The sequence below is a fragment of the Bubalus bubalis genome, chromosome X, assembly GCF_019923935.1.
Source record: "Bubalus bubalis isolate 160015118507 breed Murrah chromosome X, NDDB_SH_1, whole genome shotgun sequence".
Taxonomy (NCBI): Eukaryota; Metazoa; Chordata; class Mammalia; order Artiodactyla; family Bovidae; genus Bubalus; species Bubalus bubalis.
This window is the reverse complement of record NC_059181.1, coordinates 17,558,087-17,566,824: the sequence shown is the minus strand read 5'-3', so window position 1 is coordinate 17,566,824 and position 8,738 is coordinate 17,558,087. Positions and strand designations below refer to the sequence as shown.

At 52.3% G+C, this 8,738-nt stretch overlaps 1 pseudogene; it reads right to left on the bottom strand.

The window, feature by feature from the left end:
* The window catches only part of LOC112577696, a 16,781-nt pseudogene extending 10,842 nt beyond the window's left edge, over positions 1 to 5,939 (bottom strand).
* Between the last annotated feature and the right edge of the window lie 2,799 nt (positions 5,940 to 8,738).

Below are 8,738 nucleotides of genomic sequence, written 5' to 3'. Positions count from 1 at the left end.
GACCTGTTGTCCCCTTAGAGGTCAGTGTCTTACTGGAGTAGACCTGTGTTGTCCCCTTAGAGGTCAGCCTCTCTGCCTGGAGTGACCACATGTCCACCTGAGTGGACGTGTGCCCATCCCCTCAGAGGCCCTCCCCCTCCTGCCTGGACCAGACGTGGGTGTCCCTGGCTGGCGACCCCCGTCCGTACCCCTGCCCCCACCCCCACCTCCATGAGGGCCGTCATGTACACCATGTGGCCAGAGTGCAGGTTCCTCTCGGTAGCCTCCTCCATGTGCCATCTGCAGGTCCTCACGCCAGCATCCAGGTGCTTCATGATGCTCAGCACCTGCACACAGAGGGTCATCTGTGCTGGGCACAGAGGGCAGCCCCCCAAGGGGCTGGGCATGCACTGAGGATGCCCAACTGAGGGCCACATCGGCCACTGTGAAATCAACCATGTTGGTGCTGCTGGGGTTGAGGCACTGCTTCTGGGAACAGGGTCCCCAGGGTCAATGGTCATGTGGAGCACAGAGCCCGGGTCGAGATTGTGGTCTTGGGGGGTGTTCCTGCAGAGTCCAGCCTCACTCCTTCAGGCAGTCCCTGGGTGGAAGCTCCCTGTGGGCTCAACGCCAAGGTTCCATGACACCCAAGCTGGACCCTTGGACATGAGGACACACTAGACCCACAGAGATCTGTGCCCACCCCACAAACAGCACTAGGAAAGGCAAAAGGAATCAAGGGAAGAGAACAAAAGGACAAAACATCTGTCCACACACAAATAAGACAGGAAAAAGCAAAAAATAACTTTAACGTACATTGAAAATTGAAAGTTGCTCAGTTGTTTCCAAGTCATTTTGATCCGGTGGACTGTAGCCCACCAGACCCCTCTGTCCATGGAATTATCCAGGCAAGATTACTGGAGTGGGTTGCCTTTCCCTTCTCCAGATCTTCCCAACCCAGGATCGAACCCACATCACCCTCATTGCAAGCAGATTCTTTACCAACTAGCCACCAGGGAAGCCCTAATATAAATTTGTAACAGAAAATGTACTGTGTCCTCTACGAGGAGTCATAATGGAAAAAAAAAAAAAAAACATAAGGAAAAAAGTGGGGAAGAAAATAATAGATTCTCTCTATCCAAAATAAAAGAAAAAGCAAAAAACTAATATTAACATAAACTAGTAGCAGAAAATGGTACTGTATTCTCTACACAGAGTCATAATAGAAAAAGAAAGATATAAGGATAAAAAATGGGAAAGGATGTCACAGCCCCCCCTCTCCGCAATCCAAATTAAAAGAAAAAACAAAGACTCATATGAATATTGTCAGCTGCTGTCAGGCACTTGCCATCCACCTCTACAAGGATTAAATGAAGTGCTGCTGCAGCCGCTGATCTTAAACACCCCCTGAAAGACCACCACCTGTGCCCCACCCCACCCCGCACACACCCAGATCTCTTTGGGAGCCATACCACGAGACCACGGCACCGAGGTCCCCCAGTATGGAGGGGACCCTGCCCTGGAGGGATGCAGAACAGAGGGACCCCGCACCAAGGGACCCCCCGAGCAGAGGGACCCCAGTCCTGCAGGACTCCCGGGCTCTGGTGGACCCCCTGCTGCTCGCTCCCTCCTCTGGGTGTGAGCTCTTAAGGCCAGGCTGTAGGCACCTGATGCAAGCAAGAATGTAGTTGTTCCCATTCCAGCCCTGGCTCCCTGCCAATCAGACCCCCTGAGGAGGATTCCAGCAACCAGGGACCTCCCAGGAGGAAGCAATTACACAGGTAAGAGCTGTGCTTGACAGCCTCTTGTCCTCTTGGGAGGACCAGCCCAGGAGCAGAAAAACCAGGAATATGAGTGCCCCTCAAGCGCGGGTACAGGAAGGCAGGGGCCATCTGTCCCACCCAGGTGGGCCCCTGCTCCTGCGGGCACCTGGGCCCAGATGGGTTTTCTACCCCATCCTGCATCCACCCCCTGGGTAATGTGTGTGCCAGTGACAGGACCACTGTCAATTGGGTGCCCCCTCCCCACAGACAGGGCCCCCGCCATTGACTCCTCTCCATCCTCCACAATGACTGCATCCCACTCTGGCTTCTCTGTACCCCATAAAAACCCCGATCCACCCTGGAGAAGCACTACAGGGGAGGGGTGTGAGTGCGTGCCTGTGTTCTCAGTCGCTTCAGTCATCTCGACTCTCTGTGACCCCATGGAATCTAGCCTTCCAGGCTCCTCTGTCCATGGGACTTCCCATGTGAGAATACTACAGTGGGGTGCCATTTTCTCCTCCATGGGATCTTCCCGAACCATCTAGCCCAGGTCCCACACATTGCAGGCTGATTCTTTACCATCTGCACCACCAAGAAAGTCTCCCTGGAGGGGGTCCTGGGGTGCAAACGTAAACCCACCTCAGAGGACATGGGAACTCAGCTATTGCTTATCTGGGACCAGGAAGGAGCACTGGTGTCAGCTCAGCTACACAAAGGGCGGGACCCAGCCTCCCCCTTCCCCTCCCAGCTCCCCCGGCCTCTGTGACTTCAGACGGTGATGCTGTTAGTCCATGGGTCCCCGTTCTGGCTTCAGGCTGGTTCCACAGTAAAGCTGTGTCCTTTCCTACCTTTCTGGGAGGCTCTCTGGGTGGGGAAGATCTCCTGGAGGAGGGCATGGAAACCCACTCCAGTAGTCTTGCCTGTAGAATCCCATGGACAGAGGAGCCTGGCAGACCACAGTCCATGGGGTCGCAATGAGTCAGACATGACTGAGTGACTAAACAGCAATTCTGCTTTACAGCAGGTTTGTTCTCAATCCCGTTTCCCCAAGAGGGATAAGGACACCGCCCCCTGTGGGTGACACTAGCGGCTGGAGCTGGGTCCAGGGCCCGGGCATGCCCGCAGACCCTCACCTGGTGGTGGACCTCTTGAGCACCATGGGCAGGGTGTCACATGGCAGCACTTTGCCCAGAAGCTGCAGCAGCCTCGACTCCTTGTGAGAGATGGGTGACTTCTTGTTCAGGCAGTAGGTCATCGTGCTGTGGCTCCCTGCAGGCACACCAGGCAGGGGACACGTCACTCCCTGAGCCTGTCCTCTGTGCCCCCAAGCCACCCTAAGGATGCACAGCTATAGCACAGTGGGATATGGGGGAGTCCCGAAAGTCATATCCACTGAGTCCTGGAAACTGAATCTTGTCTTGAAATGGGGTCTCTGCAGATGTGAGAAAGTGAAAGTCAATGTATTTAAGGAATCCCGTTTTGGACAGGGAACGCTTAAGATGGCTTTTGTTTTTATGGTTTGTTGTTTCCCAGGTGGTGCTCATGGGAAAGAGCCCGCTTGCCAAAGCAGGAGGCATAAAAGATGCAGGGGTGATCCCTGGGTTGGGAAGATCCCCTGAGAAGGGAATGACAACCTACTCCATTGTTCTTGCCTGGAGAATCCCATAGACAGAGGAGCCTGGTGGGTACAGTCCATGGGGCTGCAAAGAGTCAGACACAACTGAGCACAGACAGACCCTCTCTAGTTACAAGTACTTTGAAGTTATTCATAGTATTTTCAGGCTCTTTATGACACCAATGTTGTGGTCACTTAAGTGTGGTTTCACTTATTCTTTTCCCTTTTAAATCTGTGTGATCTGTTTCAGAGACAGTGTGGAGAGGTTCACACTTTAGCAGTCACCTGGGGACAATCCAGAAATCTTTCCCTTCTGTCTCTGAACATAGGTTTGGACTAGCTTTATTTCTTTCTCTTTTTTTCTTTTCTTATTTATTCTCAGGGTCAAGGGATGGGAAGGAGGATTTACAAGTTCATAATATAATTTGATTTGATGATGTTATGGAAAAGTGGATGGATGGGTGGATAGATAAGTGGATGGATGGATGAATGGATGGTGAGTGGGTGGATGGATCGATCGGTGGATGGATGGATGATGGATTGGTTGGTGGATGGATGGATGATGGATGGGTGGATTTATGGATGGATGGGTGGGTGGATGGGTGGGTGGATGGGTGGGTGGTTGGATGGATGAGTGGATGGATAGGTGAGTGGGTGGATGGACAGATAGATGAGTGGATGGGTGGGTGTGTGGGTGGATGGATGGATGGGTGGGTCAGCAGCATGTGGTCCATGCACACAGTGGTGTATGAGTCACCATGAAAAGGAGTGAAGGTCTGACACAGGCTACATCGTGGATGGACCTTGGACCATCGTGTGATGGTCAGTGAGAGAAGCAGACACAGAAGGACACATTTTACCTGTCCATTTATAAGAGATGTCCAGAACAGGCAAATTTACCAAGACAGAAGCAGATGAGTGGTGCCTGGGCTTGGGGGAGAGGCATCAGAAGTTATTTTGTAAGGGGTACAGGAAGGAGAGCGGCCAAGGGCCCCTCTGTGGTCCTGGAGACTCGGAAGCCTCCTCCTTGTGGGGCCCCCACAGCTTTCCCCACGGGGAAGCACCCAGAAGAGCTGAGAGACTGGGTCCACAGTTCCCTGTCTGCTCCACACTCTCAAGGGAAGAGCCGTGTGGGGGCCCCTCCTCCCAGGCAGGGTGGGGTGGCCGGCATAGAACCCCACAGCTGTCGAGAGGGTGAGAAAGAGTCTAAAGCTGCCTTCCATAGAAAACAGCACTTCCTGTTTGTCCAACTGTTCATGTGGGCTCCCAGCGGGCAGTGCCCAGGGTCACAGAGCCAGGGCACGGCCCAGTGTCTGCACGGCCAGAGGAGTGCCGGTGGAGAATGGGGCACGTTTGCACCTTGAGGAGGTGAGCAGGGTGCTGTCTGGCAGGGACCCTCCCCTCCCAGGCCAAGGTGTCTGGTGGCCACCCCTCAGATGGCCTAAGCACAGCAGTGTCACCCTGGAAGTGCCCGCCTGCCTGGTCACCACTGGCCATCCCCAAGTCCAGATGCCCGCCCATAGCTGAGCTTTGCAGCACTTTTTGCAACCAAACTGGCTGGAGTCAGAGGTTCCTCATTTTAATTAGATAGTTCTGGTACCACTTATCGAGTTGTTTTGGGGGCGGGTGGCCCCCTTAAACTTTGGGCCCTCCAGGCTCAAGTGCAGAAGGTGCTGCAGAAGCTCTGATGGAAAACGTGGGTGGAAAGGTGAGGGGTCCCCAGGAGTAGGACAGAGTGGCTGAGAAAACACAACCCTGCCCCCCAGGGAGGCCGGCATGTGTCCTGAAGGCAGACTCTCGGGGGTTCTCGTACCTTCCGGGTTGAATGGGATAAAGTGGACAGACAAGGGAAGGTGCTGGTGTGTGTATGTATGTGTGTGCAGTATGTGTGCATGTGTGTTTGGTGTGTGTGTGTGCATGCGTGTGTGTGTTCAGTGTTCCTGTGTGTGCCTGCATGTGTGCATGTTTGGCTCTGAGGCTTCCCACACTTGGACCCGTCTCGCAGCCGCAGCCCCGCTGAGCCGAGCCTGCGGGGCCTCACCTGGGATGGAGAGGTGGTGCGGGGGCATGTCCCAGAGCTGAGAACTCAGCGCCGACATCCAGCTGGCGTTCACCTTGGTGGCTCAGGAAGGATCCGGGCAAGCTCACCTGCCAGCCCATCGGAGGCCAAGCCTGGGCGATCTGGGGGAGGAAATGGGGTGTTGCATAATGAAAACAGGACATACAGAAGACCTGGTGCTGACGGCATGGAGGCGTGGCTCTGAGAAACCGGTACCTGTGGACTTCTCTCCAAGAGAAAGGAGGATGGGGTGGTGGAGAGGGGAGAAGTGCTCTAGAGACAGAGAAACAGACACAGAGAGAAATGGACAGAGACAGGAAGAGAGACAGACAGGAGGGCGAGGGGGCAGAGAGACACAGGAGGTTAAGTGGGGGTTTGAGGAGGAGCAAGGGAGCAGGGAGACAGGGACCAACAGACAGACCCCAGCAGCTCAAGTCTGCTCTCCCTGAGGCTAGAGCTGGCGACCTCCTCCAGAGGGTCCCCCTTCCTCGCACTGTGCACCAGCCCCCTCCTCTTGGGGCTGAGAGGGACCCAGTCGAGCCTGTGGGCTCCAGGTATGGGGGCTTCCATCCTAGGGGCGATGGAGCCCAGGCACAAGGTCACACGCCCTTCACTCCCCGGAGGCGGTCTCTCCATCTGGTGGGTGTTGCTGCAGTAAAAGTGACTGGACAGGCTCCCAGGATGAAGCACCCACCTGAGCAGCTAAGAAGCTGGGAATGCCTCCAGTCAGGGTCTGAGTGTCCCCTGTCTCCTGTTATGGGTGGGTGTCCTGGTGGTCTGCATGCCATCAGGACTCCTTTCATGGCAAACACATGCCTGGACCTTTATTTTTGTTTACTGCTCTCCATGGACAGGGGTTGTCTCTATTCTTAAGGCCCCCTCTCTATAGTAATAGTACCCTTCTGTTGTCATGGTCTCCCCTCTACAGTAATACTCCCCTTCTATTGTCATACTCTCCCCTGTACAGTGATAGTTCCCCTTCTATAGTAACAGCCCCCTCTAATATCATAGTTGGAGAAAGGCATGGCAACCCACTCCAGTATTCTTAGCTGGAGAATCCATGGACAGAGGAGCTTGGTGGGCTCCATGCGGTCAGTCCATGGAGTTGCAAAGAGTCAGACACGACTGAACGACCAACACTAATGTCATAGTGTTTAGAGTAATAGCCCTCTATTCTGAAAACTTCACTTGTACAGTAACTGTGCTCTGCTACTGTTGTAGTCGCCCCTCTGTAATAATAGTCCCCCTTCATCGTATTACTCCTCTTCTATTGTCATAGCCCCCCTACAGTAATGGTTCCTCTTCTACAGTGTTAGCTCCTCTCTATTGTCATAGTAACAGTTCCCCCTATAGGGTAACAGTTCTCTATTAGAGATCTAATAGAGTAATGAACGTGAAAGAGAAGTTGCTCAGTTGTGTCCGACTCTTTGCGACCCCATGGATTGTAACCTACCGTGGGATTCTCCAGGCAAGAGTACTGGAGTGGGTTGCCACTTCCTTCTCCAGGGGATCTTCCCAACCCAGGGATCGAACCCGGGTCTCCCGCATTGTAGGCAGACGCTTCTTTGCCTGAGCCACCGAGGAAGGCAAGAGTAATAGGGTAGTAGTTCTCCTTTACTGTCATAGTCCTCCACCCCATACACTAATAGTCCTGTCTCCATTGTCATACTTCACTTTCTGTTGTAATAGTCCCCCCTCTGCAGTAAAAGTCTCTCCTCTACTGAAATAGCCCCCCCTCTAATGTCATAGTCCTACTATATAGTGATAGTCCCCCCTCTATTGTCAAAGTTCCCCTTCTAGTACTGTCATAGTCCCCTCTCTGGAATAATAGTCCTCCTTGATTGTGGTAGTCCCCTTAAATTATAATAGTCTGCCTCTAATATCCCCCTTCTAGAGTAAAAGTCCTCCGTTGCTATAATCTCCCTCTACAGTAAATGACCCCTCTACTGTCATAGTCCACTCCCTATTGTAATAATTCTGTCTCTGTGGTAATAGTCTCTCATCTAGTAATCTCCCTCTGTTTTCAGTATTCCCCTTCCACAGTCAAGTCCCCCTTCTACTGTAACAGTCCTGCCTCTATTGTCATAGTTTCCCCTCTCCACTAATAGTCCCTTTCTGCTATCCCTAGTCTATATTAATAGTTCCTTTTCTATGTTAGTAGTCCCCACTCTATAGTAATAGTCTTCCTCAATTTCAGTAGTCCCTTTCTATTGTAATAGTCCCTGTCTGCAGTAATAGACCACCATTTATTATAATAGTCCCCCCTAAGGTAATAGTCCTCTTTCTGTTATAATAGTCCCTCTCTCTCTGTCATAGCTCCCTCTGTTCAGTAATAGCCCCCCCTCTACAATGATAGACCACCCTCTACTGTAATAGTCTAATATATGCTATAATAGTCCTCTCTCAACAGTGAGAGTCCTCCTCTATTGTAATAGCCTCCCTCTATGGTAAGAGTCTTCCCTCCATAAATAGTTTTGCCTTTTCTGTAATACATCAAAGCAGAGACATTACTTTGTCAACAAAGGTCTGTCTAGTCAAGGCTATGGTTTTTCCAGTGGTCATGTATGGATGTGAGAGTTGGACTATAAAGAAAGCTGAGTGCCGAAGAACTGATGCTTTTGAACTGTGGTGTTGGAGAAGACTCTTGAGGGTCCCTTGGACTGCAAGGAGATCCAACCACTCCATCCTAAAGGAGATCAGTCCTGGGTGTTCATTGGAAGGACTGATGCTAAAGCTGAAACTCCAATACTTTGGCCAGCTGGTGCGAAGAGCTGATTCATTTGAAAAGACCCTGATGTAGGGAAAGATTGAGGGCAGGAGGAGAAGGGGACGACAGAGGATGAGATGGTTGGGTGGCATCACCAACTCAATGAACATGGGTTTGAGTGGGCTCCAGGAGTTGGTAATGGACAGGGAGGCCTGGCATGCTGCGGTTCATGGGATGGCAAAGAGTCAGACACGACTGAGCGACTGAACTGAACTTCTGTAATCGTCCCCCTCTACAGAATGGTCCCCCTCTATTGTAATAGTTCCCTTTATTATGATAGTTCTCTGTATTGTCATAGCCCCTCCCCTGTGTAACAGCCCCCACGGTATCAGAGTCCCTCTATTATAAATTTTCCCCCTCCACAGTAATAGTCTCCCACTACAGTAAGGGTCCTCCTTTATTATGAGTCCCCTCTCCACAGTAGGGCTTCCCTGGTGGCTCAGCTGGTAAAGAATCCGCCTGCATTGTGGGAGACCTGGGTTCATTCCCTGGGTTAGGAAGATCCCCTGGAGAAGGTAAAGGCTACCCACTCCAGTATTCTGGCCTGGAGAATTC